General features: G+C 37.1%; 1 protein-coding gene across 12 annotated transcripts in view; it reads right to left on the bottom strand.

Annotated features, from left to right (window-relative positions):
- Window positions 1-19,810, bottom strand: part of PHC2 (polyhomeotic homolog 2) — a 145,837-nt gene that overhangs the window by 101,912 nt on the left and 24,115 nt on the right. The window contains exon 1 of one of the 12 annotated variants that reach the window (XM_074217853.1): window positions 7,196-7,269. The exons of the other annotated variants lie outside the window; for them this stretch is intronic. The gene's annotated coding sequence lies outside the window, so the exon portion shown is untranslated. Of the gene's footprint in view, window positions 1-7,195; window positions 7,270-19,810 lie in introns of those variants that run through there. 12 annotated transcript variants of the gene reach the window in all.

Raw genomic sequence — 19,810 nt, 5'->3', positions numbered from 1 at the left:
AATAAATAGTTCCTGTCCTCTAGGAGCGTGTGTGTTTGTGTATGTGTGTGTATGTGTGTGTGTGTGTGTGTGTGTGTGTGTTGTATTTTTTCCTGTTTCCATGAAAAAACAAGTTTCAACATTCACTTTTAAAACCTTGAGTGCTGGATTCTCTCCCTTCCTCCCCATTCCCCCTTATTGAGAAAGTAAGTTTTTTGATATAGGTTAAAAATGTGTAAAGATGAAAAACATTACCACAACAGTCATGTTGTAAGAGTAAACATAACCCATTCCCTCCCCAAAAGAAACTTCAAGAAAAATAAAAGTTTAAAGAAAAAGAATGCTTAGTCTGCATTCAGACACCATCAGCACTATCTTTGGAATGGATAGCATTCTTTATCATAAATCCTTCAGATTTCTCTTGGATCACAGCATTGCTGTTGAAAGCTAAGTCATTCACAGCTAATCATGCAATATTGTTGTTACTTGTATACAATACATTTCCCATTGCCATCTGCTCATACAATTTTTTTACTGAAAACACTTTGTTCATCAATTCTTATAAAAAGAATAGCATTTCATCTTAATCACATATCACAATTTGTTCAGCTATTCCCCATCTGATGGGCATCCCCTCAATCTCCAGTTTCTTGCCACCAGAAAAGAGCTGCAATAAATATCCTTATACATATAAGTCCTTTTTCTTCTTGTTTTTCAACTCTTCTGGAATATAGACCTGGTAGAAGCATTGCTAAGTCAAAAGGAAAGCATAGTTTTATAGCTCTTTGAGCAAAGTTCCAAATTACTCTAAAGAATTGTTCAATCCTTTCCCAGATTCTCCAACAGTGCATTAATATCTCCTTTTTCCTACTTTCCCTCCAACAATTGTCATTTTTCCTCTTTCTGTTCTATTAGCCAATCTAATGGGTATAAGGCAGTACCTCAGAATTGCTTCAACCTGAATTTCTTCAGTCAATAGAGAGGACATTTTTATAAAATGATTTCAATAGATAGTATTGATAACCTCATCTGTAAAATTCCTATTTTTGATTATTTATCAACTGGGGAATGGCTCTTATTTTCTATAAATTTGATGTTTGAGAAATGAGGTCTTTATCAGAAAAATTTGGTTCAATAATGTTTTCCCTATAGTTGCTATTGCTAACTATAGTTCCCTCTATCCCCCATTTAGTCTAGTCTCTCTCTGGGAGCTTAAATTCTAATGAAAGGGATCCAACATGTCCACAGAAAAGTGAATGCAAAGTAATTTCTAGAGGAAACCTATGCTAATAATTGGAACGATCAATTAGGAAATGTCTCATGAAGGAGGTATCACATGAGCTGTGCTTTAAATGAAAACTGCCAAGAAAACTCCAAATGGGGTTATTCATCTTTTTCTTTTTAAGTTTTTGCACGGCAAATGGGGTTAAGTGGCTTGCCCAAGGCCACACAGCTAGGTAATTATTAAGTGTCTGAGACCAGATTTGAACCCAGGTACTCCTGACTCCAGGGCTGGTGCTTTATCCACTGCACCACCTAGCCGTCCCTCCAAATGGGGTTATAAAGAGTCTGATACAACTGAAAAATGACTCACAAGACCAGACTCTCTGAGACCTTAGTGAGGAGGAAAAGCATTCCAGGTGCAAAAGAACTACATCTAGCATAAACCAAACCACCACTGAGAGGAGCCTTTAATAGGAATATAGCATTCATAATAGGGAGATGGAGTCAGACTGTGAAGGTCTTTAAATATCAGACAGAGTATTTTGCATTTTACCCAAGAGGCAATGGGGGTCACAGAAGAGTCATATTGGCAGAAGTGTAAACACAATGTACTATCTTAGGTTATTTAGCATCTCTTTCCTTTATAGGAATTCAGATACACTCTTGCTCATCCTACCAGCCCTGAGTGGTAAACTCCTACCTAATGCCATGGCAATCTGTCTATTTGCCATGTCTGTTCATTCTGGGGGCTCCTTTGGGAATTTAAAAATCTTTAAAATGCTTATTTGACCCCTTGCTCAGCTGCCTTTGATCTTCAATTAACAGCTTCCTAACAAAACCCTTATATAACAGATGCTACCCTCATCTGTCATTTGTAAGATTTCAGTTAGTAACTCCTTAATTCTTCACATTGCTGATCATACTTGAGTCATTTTCCCCCTCCCTCTTGTCTGTCTGCTGTTTTGTTATGTAATCGATTTAGGGCCTGGTGTAACCTTTGACACAGGTGTGCCCAATAAAACAGCGCCCTCAAAAGATCTTTTTCAAGGATGGAGCTATTGCAAACCTTGTGACATATAACAATCAGTGTTCAAACACTTTTCAGTGGACATGAGCTCAAGCAGCTTCCCATACAAACCAATGCATAAAATCTGATATATACACAAAATAGGAATATGTCTAAACAAAGATAGACAAAGACTGCTGCCCAGGAATACCACACCTCTTTAACCCCACTGCTCTACTATGATAAGGTCTCACTTGACTCTAGTTTTCTCACCTTATTCTTCCCTCAGATAACCATTGTGTGCAGTGGGCCAATTTAAGCCTAGAGGTCAATGTACTGCATGTTTTTAATATGTTGTCTGTAGGTAACTTCAGAGTGAATGAAACAGTGGTGACCTTGTTAGGGATGCTGAGAACAGTTGCTACCTTTATGCTCCTACTAGTCTACTGCCCTGCCTCCCTGATTTATGGTACCATTGGGTCCAATGTGTACACAAGAGAGCAAAATTCATGAAACATAGGATGAATAACATATTGAAACTAAAAGATAAAGCTAGCTGGCCAAAAGACCCACTATCTGGACAATGCAAAAGGTCCTTCACCATTTTCTTTGAGGTTTTGAGATTCTGAAGACTTCCTCAGGTCTCTAGGGCTACGTGTTCACCATTCTCAGGCCCTAAGTTACTTGGAGTGTCTTCTATAAGTTGATCTAAGCTGTGTCAAATTCTCCATCAGTCATTGATATATTGGGGGCATGGGAAAAGATAGGGTTGAAAATAATAGAAAATCATGGAGGAAGTGCTAGAAGGACAGAAAGATAGATCAATTTTCTTTGTAAAAAGAGGTATAGCAATGAAGGCATTTTTTTCTATGCTGTAGGGAATGGAGAAACAAACTTTAAGGGTAGTGAAATTAGAAATTGATCCAAATTGGGTAACCCAAACTAATACAATTTGAAGAGGAAGAACCTCCCTTCAGTGCTGTTGGTGAGAAAACTAGGGAAGAGCCAAGAAGTGAGCCACTTTGGTAAGAGCCTTCATTATTATGAGGATGGAATCATCCCTTTAAGATAGCAGCAACTCTGAAGAAATTCATCATTGTTGCCCCCTGGGTATTTGAGGGGCTGGACTGTGTTACAAGAGTCAAGGACCTCCCTAAAGGGTCCTTTGCTCGACATAGAGCTCATACCCTCAAATAGGCTCTCACTGCAATTCACCAATCATTTTACTCTTTTTTGACTACCTCAGCAGTTTCTTCTCTTGCCATCAATTATTTTCCATACTTTAATAAGATAACTTCACTTTCTACTTCACTATGAAAATTTAAGTGATTCAATTACAATTTTCTTAGCTCTATTCTTCAAAATTTTTCAACATTACCACAATTCTTTTTTCCTTCTCTCCTGTCACAGAAAAATTATGCCTACTTTTTCATTATGGCTAATACCTCTTCCTGGACTCTTAATCCTATCACCTCTTGCTTCCTTCAAGTCCTTTCTCCATCAGTCATTCTTCCTTTTTTTCAATTTCTCTTTTAGTCCTAGTTCCTTTCCATCTAGCTACAAACATACTCATGCCTCCCCAATCTTAAGAACAAATAAAAGCCATCCCCTTTGCCCTTCTAATCCCAATCCAATTACCATACCTCTCTCCACACCTTTGTGGCCAATTTCTAATAAATACTGGTTAGACTAAATACCTTCACTTTTTAACCACTCTTTCCTCAAACTCTTACAATATGGGGTCTTTTCCCCATCACTCTTTTGACTCTAGTCTTTAAAAGGCACCAATGGCTTTTACAATCCTCTTCCTCTCTGATATTGCTATAGCTTTTGACACAGTTAACTACTTCCTATTTTTATATTCTCTCTCTCTCCTCCCTCAGCTTCAGAGAAACCATTTTCTTGGCTCTTACTATTTGAATAATTCAATCCTGATCTTTTCTCTATCATTTTCTTCTCATCCACTTCCTGATTCTTTTGTGTGTGTTTTCCTCAAGCATCTGTCCTTGGTTTATAATCTCTTATATTTCTATACTTTCTCCTGTAGTATTCAACAATTCCACAGTTAAGATGGCCACTTTTCTGTAGATCAGGGGTTGCCTGCTGGTGAAGTCCATGGACCCCTTTTCAAAATAAACGTATAAAATGAAATATATAGGATTACAAAGGAAGTCAATTATACCCAAACAGAATTTTTAAAACATTTAAACAAAACAAATTCATATAACCCCAGATTAAATGCTTCTGTATAATAAATCTCAAATCCATATTTCCAATTTTGACTATTTTTCTGAGATCCAGATCTGAATCTATGTCTCACATTCCACTGAGCAAAATCAAACTAATCTTTCTAAATCTTCTTATCTCATTACTTCTATCTATAACATCATTACTTGATTGGTCTTCCATGTTCTTTATCTTAATTATTTTTGACTCATCTCTTTCCCTTTCCCTTTCCTCTCATATCCAATTAGTTACCAGGTCCTATTAATTCCATCTCCATATCTCCTGAATTTCCCACTGATTATGTTCCCTCCCTATTTGAATGGTTCTTATATAAATTTGAGACCAGGAACTAACTTTTCTACTGACATTAGTTCAACACATTACTTTAGGCTCTCTGCTTTGAAAATCATATGGTAGAGTACAGAGTCACTTGTTTTGAAGAGAACAAATTCCTGGGTGGAAGCATATGGAAGTTTCCTCCATTGGGGTCAAAGAATTATTGGCAGCAAGATTAAAAATGCTATTTTAATTATAGCAATGGAGAGCTCCTGGGGTTGAGATGGAAAATAAGGATTGGTTTTAAGCTGGCATCAACATGAACTGATTAAATGGTAATTGGATAGTTCCCATGACACTTAAGACACTGGTCATCTTTTTGAGATTTAAGAACCAGACAATTACATTCCCCCCAAAACTATAAGGAAAGCTATGTTCCACTTCCACTTGCTATTAAACTATTTCGACACTGTAAGTTATCTACTTGTTTTAAATTTACCAAGGAATCAGGAAAGCAATGTATGCTTGTTTTAAATGATATTTTTGCTTCCAAAATGCATATATAAAATCATATCTGACAAATGATTCTTTACTATCACACTAATGGTGTCAAATTAAAAAGAAATGTCAGAACTTAGTTTTTAAAATATTTATCTATGTTTTATTTTATCATATAAAATATGACAAAATTTGTGTGTCTATGCATTTATTTGTTGAATAAAATATTTTGTCAAATATTTCCCAAAATTTTAATTTGGTGTATAATAATGGAGAACAGACGTATGAGAAAAAAAATCAGGAAATATAAAAAAATTTCATTAGAATTCCATTAAAATACAGATGACACATAATATTAATTTCAGATACAGCTCTTGCCTCAGCTAAACCTGACTCTTTTCAGTGGTAATTCACTGAAATAAGGTGAGCTACTCAAAGCTTTTAACATCAGGCTGTAACAGGGTACTTTGGAATATGATCTTGAGAAGTAGATATAATCTCTCAAATCAATCAAAAAGATAAAGTCCTTGATGAAACTCTCTCAATTTTTCTGGAATGTGAAAGTAGTTAAGTATTTATCATCAAAAGAACTTTTCAGAGTTTTAGAACTGATAGGACCTGAAAATATAGAGGCAGGGTTCGAGTGAAGGGTTAATCCTTACGAATTGGGTGACCTTTGGCAGTTTCTTGATTTCTATCAGTTTCCCTCTTATATAAAATAGGGGCCCTCATGCATCCTGTGCCTCTGTCTGTTCTGTTTTTCCTTCTGATTTCAGAGATATAATTCATGAAGAGAAAAACTGGCAAGAGTTTCTGATAATCTTGATCCTGGGATAGGGGCAGTTATCCCTTCCTCTTCATCTGGGCTCATGAAGAATATGCTTGCAATGTAGCAAACGTCTCCTGAGAGATTAAGGCAGCACAATTGATAGGTTGCAACATCCTCTGCTTCCTGTCTTTTTTCCCTTCAACCTTCAGCACAGTCAGAAGTTCTGAATCTAGCACTGAAATGATGACTGGGAGCCAGATGGAGGAAAAAAAAAACTCAAGAGTTAGTGGGACTAAAATATATTATTAAAGTATTTTAACTAATGAGTTGGATAAACTGATGAATGGAAGCCCTTCATTATCTTCTATTTCTCTTTGTGAATCTATGTGCTGAGACAGTATCCATTCCAATCCTTCTTTATTTCCCCTCAGTGTGTGTGTAAAGTGATTTACTTCTGGTGACACCTGAAGCTCTACAAAGGCTGGGAAGAGGGGTGAGGATATGGTTGAGCAAATGGTCTCATGTAGTCTAGTTTCCTTTTCCTTTTATTCTATATACAATTAACCTTGCAATTACAGCACAATAAATGTCTACATTCATGGATGCAGTGAAAAGTGAACATTAGATTAGAATCCAGATGGAATGGGGGTGGGGGAGGAATGAGAGTCTGCATAGCAGATTTCTTATTTTAATATTCTGAGCGATATTTCATTTCATTCCCTAGATTAAATTTGAATTTGTCCAGAAAGGAGTTAATCCAAATTAATGACATGGGGGATTCTGCTTTTTATTTGCAGGATGAGTGCTCTCTGGTGGCCATCTGGGATATAAGCAACCACTTAAGAAAAGGCTACTCCCTCCATATGCTCAAGACACAATTGTAGGAGAGTCAAATAGAGTACCATCTGATGGGCAATTCAGATTTTAAACTATATAACTGCAAACTGAACACAGAATTAAGTTGTTATTCTAGAGGAAGTTCTCAACTCACACAACCCAAGGGAACTAATGCTGTGACCTGTAACTACCTCATGAGATGCTACCTGCTATAGTAAATAAAGAAATGTTCTGAATCATGAAGACCTAAGCTCAAGTCCTGCTTGCAAGCTTTGTAAAACTGGGTAAGTTGTCTAAACTGTCAGTGTGTCAGATAACTCTCTAAGATCCTAAGCTGCAGAATAGCTACTAGTATCTGCATTGTATAGTAGTTTCCTTACCAGGAATTTCCCATATCAATGAAATCACAGGACCTCAGGAAGAGCTGTCATGTCGAAGAGGGATCAAATTTGTTCTGTCGAACCATAAAAGAGAAAACCAGGAGTAATGGACAGAAGCTACAGAAAGGCTATCTTCATATTATCAAAGAGAAATACTTCCTAAAGTAAAGCTATTCAAAAATGGAAAAGCTCACAGATGAATCATTTCAAGGAAATCTTCAAGAAAAGGCTGGATGCTCATTGCCCAAAATGACAGAAGGAATTCTTGGTCAAGTATAGGCTGGAGCAGATGGTCACTGAACTCTCTTTTAACTGTAAAATTCTGTGATATTTTCCTCCCACCATACCAGGCTGCCTACTAGGTGCTTAATAATCATTTTACATTTTTAATTGAATGGAACTAGAAGTCTAGTACTATAAAATGATGACAGTGTAACATCGTAGTAAAAATTATGTCAGACTCTCAAATAAACTCCATTCTCAAACATCATTATTTACTGGAGGCTGCTACTGTGCCAGCTGTTAATTATGAAAATTATTATTACAATGAGAGCAAGGACTGCCTAACTTTTCTATTAATAGTGCAAACAAAAATATCCTAAATTACCCAGATTCTGCCATCTTATTTCAAAGCAGCCAGGTTGCTAGTATGCATGTTATAACAACAAATCACTCAAAGTTCAAGGACCTGAAATGAACAATTATTTTACCAAAATAATTTTAATTCTAATCTTTCAGGTAGAAATAATTCTTGAGATGGTTTAAAAAGCAGTACAGAGGATTGGGAAAAAAAAGCAAGAAAGTTAGAAAAGTCAGCAAAAGAAGGTTCCCTGGGGTCTAAGAAGCATCAAACTAAAGTCCTAAAAACTTCTTGTCCAACAGGGGCCCCAAATGGATCCACATCTATCTACCTCCAGGCACATGAACTCCAACTGCCTAGCTTCTTTGTTTCTATTATTACAAGCTAGGATTGTGGGAGTGTAGTGAGTTAACTCACACCTCCCCCATGTCCACCAATATCCAGAATTGCTATAAAGCGTTTTCTTTTTATATATGGAACTCAAAGGGGAGTCAATAAGCAGAAATGACCTCTGCCACTAGGCTGTTCTTAAGTCATATGAGAGAATCCAGCCTGCCCCCTTACTCTGTGAAGATGAAATGTTAAAGAAAAAGATGGAATTTCCTGGAATAAAAAAGTCAGCTAAACATTAATTGGTCTTGTATTATCACTAATTCTGGTCTCATTTTATTCACCTATAATCCTCACAAATCTCCCATTTCCTTGTTCAATTAGCCAGCCCCACTGCTTTTCCTTACATGTGCTGTGCAAATAAATGATGAGGGAGTTGTGCTGAAGATGCCCAGATCTGTGCTGGATGGGAATACATTACTAAAAACTGCAGTCCAAAGGAGACAATAAGCTATGACTGGCAGCTGAATGGGGCCAGGTCATGTTGCTACTTGAAACTGAAAAAGCCAGAGCTATAAAGGAGGTGATGAGAGGACCTAATGGAGCTGAGGACCCTAGAATGTGATGAAGACAGACTGGGAAACATAGCTTTGAGTAGGGGAATGTCAATGAGATTCCAGGGCTGCTATCCAGGCACACTTACTCATGTGCTTGATTCAATTTTATTTACACAAAAGGTCTGCTGAGGCAATAGGCAGAAGAATCCTTTGGGGAACCAGAGCTAAGCAAATAAAAACCCAACAGAAGATTAAACCAGCTGATGTCCCCCTCAGTACTGTTTCCATTTGTAGGGGACAGGAACAAGCCATGACAGGAATGAATCATTCTTACCAAATTTAAACAAAAATAAAAATCAAAATATATCCTTAATAGAAACAAAAGTCAGTAGGATAGTAGGACTCAGCAATAACATGTAAACACACAATTAATTCTATACCAAGAGAATACTCATCATACTTAAGCAAACAAGAATAGAATTGGGACTGTGATAAATCAAGTTTAGAGCCCTAAGTAGTCACATAAAATAGACCTTTCAGGTTATGGGATGGGAAGAAAGGTTGCTTCTTCCTCACAGTAATAGCCTTTTCCACATTCCAACATTTATGGCTCACTGGTGGTACTTTTCTCTGACTCAACTAAACTTAACAGTTAGCTTGTTCCTTGCCCCCTCCTCAACTCTCGAAATGAATCTGCTAAAGTAAGTAAATTACTATGGCAAGTTATTACTACAATCATCTGCCAACTAGGAAAAACTGTCAAGCTTAACACTATTTGAAAGATATAAATGAAGTTCCCACAAGAGTGCTTCTCTTGGTTTTGATACTTCACTTTATTCCATCTATCACATTATATTGTAAAAGATAATGGTATGATGAAGGATAGAGTGCTAGACTTGGATTCAGGAAGAACTGGGTTGAATTCCACTGTTGACATGTGAGTAGCTGGTGACTTTTCCAAGCTTCAACTTCTCATCTGTAAAATGGTGATTATGATTCTTGTACTATCTTCCTTACAAGGTTGTGAGGCTCCAAATATGTATATAGAGTGCTCTGTAAACTTTTAAGTATTAATGTTAGTCATTATTCCAAAATGCATTTTTTTTAGAGAGGAGTTTTCCAATTGGTCAATTCTACTTTTGACCAATTGAGGTTTTGAGAGAATTATTTAATTTTGCATTTGCCCAACTGAGGATCTGAGAGATTTATTCTCATTTTGTATTTGTCCAACTGTATTTTCTAAGGATTTGTTTTCTTGTTGCAAGGTATTGTCTCTCCCAAATTTTCCAGTTGATTTTTAAACTCTTTCCTTATTTCTTCAAGGGAAGTCTTTCTGTATTAAAGATCAGATTGTATTCTCCCCAGAAGTTCTAGGTTTCACTGAGTTAGGGTCTTTCCCTTCCAAGAAATTTTCTATGGATCCACCTTCCCGCTGACCCTTCTTCATTTTGCTAAGACCTTGAGTTGGGGAGGGGCTGATTCACAGGGGCTTGGGATCACTGGAGGCTTTACTCACTTAGTGCAATTTCTCTGGATGGCCAGTAGGAGGTACTGGTTGCTTTCTCTGGAGTGTCTGCGGCCTTGACTGAGGCCTTCTCCCTTAGGCTTGAAGGGAGGGGTTGGAACTATAGGAATCCTTTTGCTTTCAATCAAAGGTGGGCTTTACCCTGGGGTGAGGTCATTCCTCTCCCTATTGTCAGCTGGGCTGGTTCTTATGCACACACACCTGTGCCTAAGGCAGGAGTAGTCTGTAATTGTTTGTTCTGGGAAGAGGCCTCAGCCATAATGGAGGTGTGGACTCAGAGTTCCTCAGACCAGAGGAGCCCAGGGATGGTGTACACAGCTCTCTTGCACTGGAACTCGCCCCCCAGCCCTGTTGGCAAGCTCCAGAGGGTCAGTGCACCTCTGCTCCCTAGTTGACTCAAGCCCCCCATCATCTAGCCCCACCGCTGATCCAGCAGATCTGGCTCTAGGGCCCTCAGACTCCCTGGCTCCAATTCAGCCACTAATCTGGTTGATCCTGGGCTGATCAGCCCTCTGCACCTAGACTCACCCGCCTGAATTTGCCCAATGCTGCTGCGGGAGACAAATCCTGAGGTAGATGTTCTTTCTCTCAGCTTTTCTTTCTGGGTTTTGTGGGTCGGATTTCTGTTAAGAGGTTTGTTTCATATGGGGAAAGATCAGGAGACTTTAGAACTGTCTTCTCTCTGTCTTCTCTCCGCCATCTTGGCTGGAAGTCCCAAAATGCTTTTGAAATACTTGATAACAATTCTTAACTCTTTGTTGATGCCAGTTAGCTAATTTTAATTTCCTTTAAATATATTTCTTAAATAAATCTAAAAGAATTAAGATTTTGACTTCTTTTTGTTAGATTATGAGAGCAACAAAAACCCAGAAAGGAAATGTAAATATGCATCTTCCCTTATTCTCATGCTGGCTTGATGAAAAGTAGATTTAATTTTCAAAAAAAACTCTATTTCTATTTAAATCATTAGATAAGGAGAGTCAATGAATATATTTGTGCTTCCAGAAAGTCCACAATGGGATAACTGTTAATTCTTTCAATCCCAAAAGACAGGTTTCATTTTCTGTAAGATGTTCACTAAAGCAAGGATGTGTGAAAAAAAATCAAAAGTTTGGTTATGCCATTTAATAAACTGAAACTACATCAATTGCAACAATCTCAAATAAAAAGGCGTGGGGGCAAGGTCAGCCCAGACCTATGCTTTCACAAATATAGATAATTCTATATTTGCTATATGTAAACTGACAACTCTTCTCCAACTAAAATCTTGGAATATTGCCTGGGACACTGAGTGTTTTGGTGAGTCACTTCTGATAAAAACAGCACTTAGATCCCAGTCATCTTACCTCCAAGGCTAAGCCTCAAAATTACTATGCCTCACTGACAGCATGAAGTGATATTTGTCACATATTAAAAAAAAACCCATCAAAAAACTCCAGACATTTCCATTATTTTTCTTGCCTAAAAATCAAGCTTACATATATTTTTGATACTTCTAAAAAGATCATGAATAGTCATTTTAATGAAACTAGTTTTAAAGTCTATTGTTTCTACTTTTTCCTTATCTTTTGCTTCTATAATCTCAAATTGCCATCATTTTAGTTTAGGCAGGCTTTCACCTTTCATCTAGACCAATTCAATAACCTCCTAACTTATTTCCATGCCTTTGCTCTTTCCTTTCTCTGATCCATTCTTTAATGCAGTTGCTGAAATAAGCCTGTGAAGGTACAGATCAGACCACCACTTTATTATTTAAAAGTTTTTATTAGCTCCTGATCGCCTATTATTGCCTACAGGAAAAAAAATGCTTTTTTTTAGTTTGGATAAAAGACCCTACAAAATATGGAGAAAACTTACTTTTCCAACTTTATTTTACACTCCTACCCTTTTTTTTACCCTAAGTTTTAGTCAGTATACTAGCTGTATCCTGCTTCCTCCTTTTGTTGTCCAATGCTATGACTGCCTTTCTGTAGGTCAGTTCCTATTTTGGAATATATTATTTCCTCAGAATAACCTGCTGAAATTCCCCCCGCCCCCATACAAGCTAGCCTAGGGCCAACCCTTTCATAAGCCTTCCATGAATCCCCATGCCCCTAAAAGAAAGTAATCTCTCCCCTCCTTAAATTTTCCCATAATACTTTTATCTCTCTTATCCTATTACATAACATTTTGCATGTTGAACTGCATTTCCTATTTGACTATAATATCTCAGAATGAGCTATTCATTGGAGGAAATTTTCAAGACTCCACTCCCCAGGAGCCTATGTGAGTTAATAGTTGGGTTGTATCACAAGGCAAAGAGTGAGAGAGAGAGAAAGACTGCCAAGAAGTGGAAGGCTTAAAAGGTAGCCAGTGTGTTAGCAAGAGACAGAGCAAAGGAAGCCAGACAAAATGGGGAAATAAAAGATGAAAATGTGGAACAACACTACCATGATGTTCCCAAACTCAGAATCCTGAAAACTCTAGAAGTTAGATGAGCTGCGGTTTTAGCAAATCTCTAGTTTGCCCCAAGGGAGCAAATATGCAGGTTCTGGAAACAAAAAAGAGTGAATCAACAGAACACTATAAAGCAAGGGACAATGAATCCTAAACTTTTCACTTCAGGCAATGTGAATCTCAGAAGGGACTGTGTCTCTCCCCTAACAAACTGTAGATTTGTCAGGATAAGAGTGTATGGATTTGGGGGGGGGGGGGCAGGGAGGGAGGAAGGGAGACACAGATCATAATTTCTTAGAAACCTATAGGGATTACTTTATTTGAGTATGTGAATAATTCTGTTGCCTGATTATTTTCCTTTTTTGCTTTGCTTTGCTATTAAGTCTTTTTTTTTTTAGGGTTTTTTTTTTTAGGTTTTTGCAAGGCAAATGGGGTTAAGTGGCTTGCCCAAGGCCACACAGCTAGTTAATTATTAAGTGTCTGAGACCGAATTTGAACCCAGGTACTCCTGACTCCAGAGCCGGTGCTTTATCCACTGCGCCACCTAGCCACCCCTGCTATTAAGTCTTAATGGAATTTTTTCTTTTGGATTTACTATTCTTTTTTAAATTTATGAATAGGGATGCTGGAATGAAGGCTTGACTTATAATTATGATTATCAAAACATCACACACTTATATTGCAAAGAGTTCCATAGATAACTGTAGGCAAAACTTTAGTCTGTGATAATGTACACTTCTTGGTGTAAATGTCTTATTTTTTTCTTGTAATAATAATGCAGATGCATATAGCTTATTCAAGTTAGCAAAAGCATTTTAGACACATCATTTCACTGGAGCCACACACTACCCTGTAAGGGAGGTGCCACAGGTATCCTGTTTTACACATAAGGAAATTGAGATTCAGGTTAGGTGACCTGTTGATTATCACATAGGTGATAAGTACCTATGACATAATTTGAACCCGTAGCCTTCCAACAAATTTCAAAGCAGAAGTCTGAAAGTGAATGATAGGGGAACATAAAGAAAAAAGACTGAAATTAGAAAAGTTCTCAATAGGAAGGTAACTCAAAGATGCTGAGCAGATAAACCAACAGGGGACATATTAAAACAGAAGGCAATATGATCTCCAGATCACCTAAGGATCTGTGAACAAATAAATATTTCAAGACAAAGGAAGATGAATCAATACCCAATGAGGCAGAAGACCCTATGAATTCCCCAAAGCACTGAATAACAAGTTGGATGTTCTTGAATAGTTCAAGAGAGAAATATCTTGAAAACCAAATGTATGACCTGCAAAACAGAAATAACAGTTCGAATTAAAAAAAAAAACAACTTGAGTCCCCAAAAGTAAAACTCATCAAATAAACAAAAGAGAGAACAATAGATTGGGAAAGCAAATATATAGATATGAAAGACAATCTGGAAGAAGAGAAGATAAAAGCAATGATGTTAAAAGAAAACATGATTTTACATAAGAAAAATAAACTGATCTCAAAGACAGGATGCACAGAAACATAACTTTATAATTTTAAGACTCAGAAAAATCTGAATACCACCAACATGTAAGAAATGATACAATAAAACTGCCGAGAACTTCTAAACACAGAAAAAAAAGTACCAAAAGAACTCACATGTTGACTTAATAAAAAAAACTCTATGCTGCACACTCCAAAACATATAGTGGTTAAATTGAACAATTTAATTCTTCAAGTAATTAGTAGAAAGACCTTCAAATACAAAGGAATAGAAATATGAATAACATAAGTCTATTCTATACCTACTAGAAATCTCAGAAAAGAATGGAACAATGTATTCTGACGAGCAAAGAAACTCAAGATGTAACCCAAGGGAGAAATACTTTGCAAAATGAAGTAAGTCTAAGCATTAATGACAAAAAAAGAAGGCTCAATAAAAGATATTTGAAATATTCCTACAAAGAAAACTAGATCTAATCAAATTCTGAATTTTATATTTATCAAGTCCACATAATAATAATAATGATGATGTCATTATTATTATTATAGCTAGCATTAATATGGTACTTTAAAGTTTGCAAAGTATTTTTATACCCTTTACTTCAATTAATGCTCATAATGACCCTGCGATCATCACATGCTAATGTGGGCATATCTCAAAAACCTATCCTAGGACTTCTCTTCTTTCTTTACTATCTCACTTGGTTACTTCATCAGCTTCTGTAAATTTAATTTAAAAAGGGCAGCTAGATGGCAAAGTGGTTAGAGCCTTGGATTCAGGAGGATGGGAGTTTGAATCTGGCCTCAGACACTTAACACTAGCTGTGTGACCTTGGGCAAGTCAATTAACCCACTTTACAATGATTGCTTCCCATCCAGGGATATCTCCAGTCATCCTGATTCATATCTGGTCCCTGGATCCAGATGGCTCTGTAGGAGAAAGTGAGGCTGGTGACTTATCACAGCATCTCCTCATTCAACTCCAATTCATGTGGTTATCAAGGCATCACCTCCCTGATGTCATGGTCCTTTTCAAGAATGAAGGACAAACATCATCATGATCATGATCATGAATTTAATTATCATCTCTTGAAGATATCTCCCAGATTTATACCTTTGTCTGTGTCATGAATTGGACATTTCTAAAGAGATGTCCCATCTTATCCAACAGGGGAGTAGGACGGGAAGGAGATAAGAAAAAAGGAGAGGAGAGATAATAAAAGCAAGGGAAGTTTAAGGTCAGAAGAAAAGAATTTTGAGAAGAGATAGGGACTGAAGAAAGGAAGAGAATTTAGAATTCAAAATTTTTTTTAAAAAAATTAAATAATAAAATTTAAAAAGACAAATAAAATTTCCCCCTCCCATACACACAAAGAGATCATTGAGAACTTCTGGGTCATTTGACCGACAAGATGGGAGAACTTTTTTCCTGATCCCCATGACCTCTCAAAACCTCTTTTGGGGTGGCTAGGTGGCACAGTGGATAGAGCACCAGCCCTGGAGTCAAGAGTACTTGAGTTCAAATCTGGCCTCAGACATTTAATAATTACCTAGCTGTGTGGCCTTGGGCAAGCCACTTAACCCCAATGCCTTGCAAAAACTAAAAACTCTCTGAAACAGAAATTATACACCAAAGATAAAGCTACTTCAACAGTCACCATGATTTGAAACAGCTGGAACCCAAAAAGAAAGTCAAAAAAATAAAAAAACAGGAATTGACTATGAGTTGATTCAGCATCCCCTTTTACTGCCCACTACACTAGCTTTTTCAAGGACCTGGCCCATGATTACAATAAAACCTAACTTCATATCCCCTTACATAACTTTCCTCTTTTCTGGGCCCATAGAGAACTGGATTCCAGGCTGTAGAAATTTGCTGCAGCTGTAACAGCCAGTGTGGTGATTGATAGTGTTCTGTACAGCAAAAGATCACTTCGGGAAATCAGAAGAACAGAAGGATAAAGGTTATGGGATGTATGTCTGGACAAAAAAGGTTCATACCCACATTCCAACCCCATATTAGAACATTGGGCACATAGATATGTAGGTGTATACTAAAGTCTTTATAAATACTTCCATATACATATGTTAGTGACCCAGTATTTTGCACTGCCTCAAAAGTATTTGTATTAAAATTGTAATTCAATGTTGTGAAATGTAGGTAATTTAAAAATAAAAGATACTAATAAAAATTTTTTTTAAATAGTTCATTTGAAGGATTCATTGTTCCAGGAACCATCATCATAGATTAGAACTCTGTGATGGTCTTTTAGTAATAATAAATAATATTTACATAGCACTTTAAAGTCTACAAAGAACTTTACATAAATTATTTTACTTGTACTTAGTTAAGAACTTATAGCGTCCCAGTGAATGGATCTGAGAACCTGCACATCATATCTATGACAGTGAGCTTGCAAATGAATTCTATCTTTATTTACTTAATCTGTCAAGATTTGAAGCCTATGGAGAATTCAAGGGAAGAGGAACAGTACAACATACATGCCACATTATTATTGTCTACTACTATTACTGTCGCTGCTAGTGCTACTGTCACTGCTACACTTAGTTAGGAAGAGGTCTTTGAAAACATGCAGTTCAATGCCAGGCCACTTTGAAAGTCTTTCCTGCTTGGTAGGGCCTCTTAGATTCTGTTGGTATAGTCTCTGAGAATTCAGATTTACCAAATACAAAAATAAGACATCAAGGTTGAACTTTAGACAGGACAAAATTTAACACAAATAAATGCAAAGTTCTATATTAGGCTAAATATCTATCCACACAAATACATGGTAAGGGAGGTATAGCCAGAATGGTTCATTCAGCAAAAATGACCTTGGATTCTAATGGCAAACAGTGTAAGATACAGCCCAGATACATAATGAAACTTAAAACTGGACTGATAGAAACATAGTATCAAGAACAAGCACAGTTATAGTCCTCCTGTACTGTGCCTAATCAAGTCACCTCTGGAACATGATATTCACATTTTTTAAAAGATGCCAAGGGGTGTCCAAGTGGCTCAGCAGATAGAGCACTGGTCCTGGAGTCAGGAGTACCTGAGTTCAAATGTGACCTCAGACACTTAATAATTACCTAGCTGTGTGGCTTTGGGCAAGCCACTTAACCCCATTGCCTTGCAGAAACCTTAAAAAAAAGATGCTGAATAACTAACTGTATTATGTCCAGATGAGAGTAACCAGGATGGTTAGGGGCTGGAATCATGCCATACAAAGACAGTTATAATGAAGTAGGACCAGAGAAGACATGGGAGATAGGCTAGCTGTCTTTGAATATATAGAAGACTGCAGAGAGAGATTTATCTTACTTGGCCCTACAAAGCAGGACTAGGAACAAATAGTAGAAGATTTTAAAAAGCATATTTTGTCACAATCTGAGGGGAAACTTCCTAAAAAAAAAAGTTGTCCTAAAATGAAATAAACTGTTTCAGGATCATAGGATCACAGACTTAAGAACTAGAAGGGACCTTAGAGACTATCTAGTCTAATTCTCTCATTTTACAGATAAAGAAGGGCAAGAAATTTAAGGGACTTTTACCATGGTCTTATCTCTAGTGTCTGAAGAGAGGCTTGAAAGGAGATCCTCCTGATTCCAAGACCAATCCTTTATCCACTCTACTATACTATTGAGTTTCAAGGAGAAGATGGTTGTTCACTTGTGATAAAGTGTTAAAGAGAGGATATGTTTGCTTAAAAATGAGTTGGACTATATATGCTCTGCAAGGTCCCTTCTAACTATGACATTCTACTATTCTATGAAATTCCAAAAGGCAAAAGAATAATGCACAGAAGGTCAATAATGACTTCTGTGAGAAATGACCTAAAAACACATTGAAGATCTGTGTGTGATTGGAGGAGGAACTGGAGCAGTAATTCAACTGGAATTAAGTGATCCTTTGGCACATTCAAGATACTGAAAGAACAAAAAGTTCTCCAATACACTGTATAGACATAAGAGCTCTGGAAAAGATGAATAACAACAGAAACTGATATTTATAAAGCACTTCAAGGTGAATAGAGCACTGGCCTTGGAGTCAGGAGGGTGGGAGTTAGCATCTGACCTCAGACACTTGACTATTACTAGTTGTGTGATGTTGGACCCCACATCCAGGGTCACCTCCAGGCATCCTGATTCATATCTGGCCACATATCAGAAGACTCTGGAGGGGAAAGTGAGGCTGGTGACTTAGCACAGTACTCCCTCACTCAAATCCAAGTCATGTGCTTGTCATAACATAATCTTCCTGATGTCATGGTCTTTTTCTAGAACAAAAGACAATCATTATCATCATCATCATCACCCTGTGGAATAAGTGCAATTATTATTACTATTATTATTATTGTTATTATTCCTATTTTCTAGATAAGGAAATTGAGTATCAGACTTCAATGCCTTGCCCGGGATATCTCAGGTAAAATTTAAATGCTAGGCTTCCATTCTCTACATTCTATCACCTTGACTTCCCTCTGAGCAAACACGAATAAGAACTATAATGAGGTATGGGAAAGGTACCATCAAAACTTGTGAGGGAAATACCACACTGCCAAAGTACCAAATTAAAGGGACTCTGATCATCACAATAACAAACCATAATACCAAAGGAGTCCTGATGAAACTAGGCTACCCACCATTTGGGAAAGACAGATGAACGAAGACCAAGATCAAAAGAGGAAGGAATCACTATTGGCTAGGAGAGAGGAGATGAAAGAGAAATAAGGAAAACCTCCAAAGAGAAGAAGACATTTCACTGGATCCTCACTCTAGGGGTAGAAGGGAACTCAGGGACAATTCCTCCTCCTTCCCCCTGATCCCCATCAAGGAGGTTAAGTGACCTACATGCCCAAGATCACTTAAACAGGATTGTAGAGTATGGACAGAATTTCAGCCAGTAAAGTGGAGGATTTCAGACAGTGGAAACAAGATACACAGGACATGTGAATAATGTTGAGGTTAAGATGAAATCTCTCATTTCTCCACCTCCAATTCCTTCTTTTAAGACTGAACTCAAGTATCACCTTTTGCAGGGATGCCTTTCCTCACAGATTATCTTCCATCTAAGGGTGTGTTTGTGTGTGTGTGTGTGTGTGTGTGTGTGTGTGTGTGTGTGTGTGTCTAGTTATTTGAGTGTTGTCTTTCCCATTAGAATGGCAGACCCCTGAGCCATTCTTGGCAAGTCCAGAATAAATGCCTGACACATTGAATGCTGGTTAACCAACAATGCCTGATAGATTATAGGCAACTTGGATATCAATTTGCTTCAGTATCACTTCTAACTAGCTCTGGAAACATCTTCATAATAGAAAACTGGCTGGCTGCTAACAGGGAAAAAAAACACCCTTATTCCAACATTCCCTATACATGATTACTGTATCATTTTCCTTCCAGATAAGAAAGATGAATATCAGATTACTTCATTTATCTCAGTCTTTTTTTAATAACACAAATGCTTTTTTATTATTCCTTCAATTAAATGTAATTATTTCATAACTATGGGTTTTTTATTAGGACATCCAATGTTTTTGAGACAGTTTTCTGTTTAGAAGTCTAAGTGTGCATTTAACAAAATTTAAGCCACCTGATTTGCTAATATTTAATTTAATTGATAAAAAATGGGTTAACCATATATCATAACTCATTGATTTAAGGTTATTTGGCTGTTATGAAAATTGTGAAATAGTTGAGTTAT

This window comes from Macrotis lagotis, chromosome 1 (genome assembly GCF_037893015.1).
Source record: "Macrotis lagotis isolate mMagLag1 chromosome 1, bilby.v1.9.chrom.fasta, whole genome shotgun sequence".
NCBI classification, from domain to species: Eukaryota; Metazoa; Chordata; class Mammalia; order Peramelemorphia; family Peramelidae; genus Macrotis; species Macrotis lagotis.
The sequence above is the reverse complement of the archived record's forward strand: the minus strand, read 5'-3'. Positions and strand labels throughout refer to the sequence as shown.